This window comes from Octodon degus, unplaced genomic scaffold (assembly GCF_000260255.1).
Source record: "Octodon degus isolate 3935 unplaced genomic scaffold, OctDeg1.0 scaffold00019, whole genome shotgun sequence".
Lineage (NCBI taxonomy): Eukaryota > Metazoa > Chordata > Mammalia > Rodentia > Octodontidae > Octodon > Octodon degus.
This window is the reverse complement of record NW_004524595.1, coordinates 24,397,991-24,398,792: the sequence shown is the minus strand read 5'-3', so window position 1 is coordinate 24,398,792 and position 802 is coordinate 24,397,991.

Below are 802 nucleotides of genomic sequence, written 5' to 3'. Positions count from 1 at the left end.
GACACTACCGAGGTACATGACGTTACAGTACAAGTTCTCATATGTCCTGAGTCTTAATTGACCTTGGAAGGTTAGGGCCAAAATATTGGCTTTCCCTGTAGCCCTCCTTTTTCTCTAATTTTGGTCTGCAAACTTAGGTTGTTAACCATCCAGAAGAATCTTATTTTTATTTTTAATATTTGTTTGTACTCTGTTTCTTGCAATAACATTTTTGGAGGCCAGTGTTATAGTTCAGCAGACTAAGCACTTGCCTAGGCATGGTCGGGGACTGGGGTATGATCGCCAGTTCCACCTGCAGTGTTGGCCTTGACCCTGGGCACACTGAGCCAGCCACTGAGTCGGGGCATGGTGGCACATGCCTATAATCCCAGTGCTGGGGAAGCTAAAAACAGGAGGATCATTACAAGTCCAAGCTGCATAGTGAGACCCTGTGCCAAATACACTAAAATTAATTAATAATTAATAATAACAAATATAGTTTCTTGGTCTTTGCAGAGATTGTGTTAGTTGTCTTCTCATCACCAAGTCATAATACTCAACACCTACAGCCCTCAGGAGGAAAGGTTTATTTTGGCTGACACTGAGGAGGCATAACGTGGCTGCTGGAAGCAGAGAACAGTCAAGGGAAGACAGGAGAGAGCCCCCCCAAGTTGTGCCTCCGTGACCACCTCCTAAAACACATTTAGCTATAAACTGATCCGTGGAAAAATCCAACAATGAACATCAGGTCTCCTCCACAAAGCTCTACCTGTGAGCACAGCAGCTTCTGAGGGGGTGTTCATCTAAGCATGAACTATAGCAA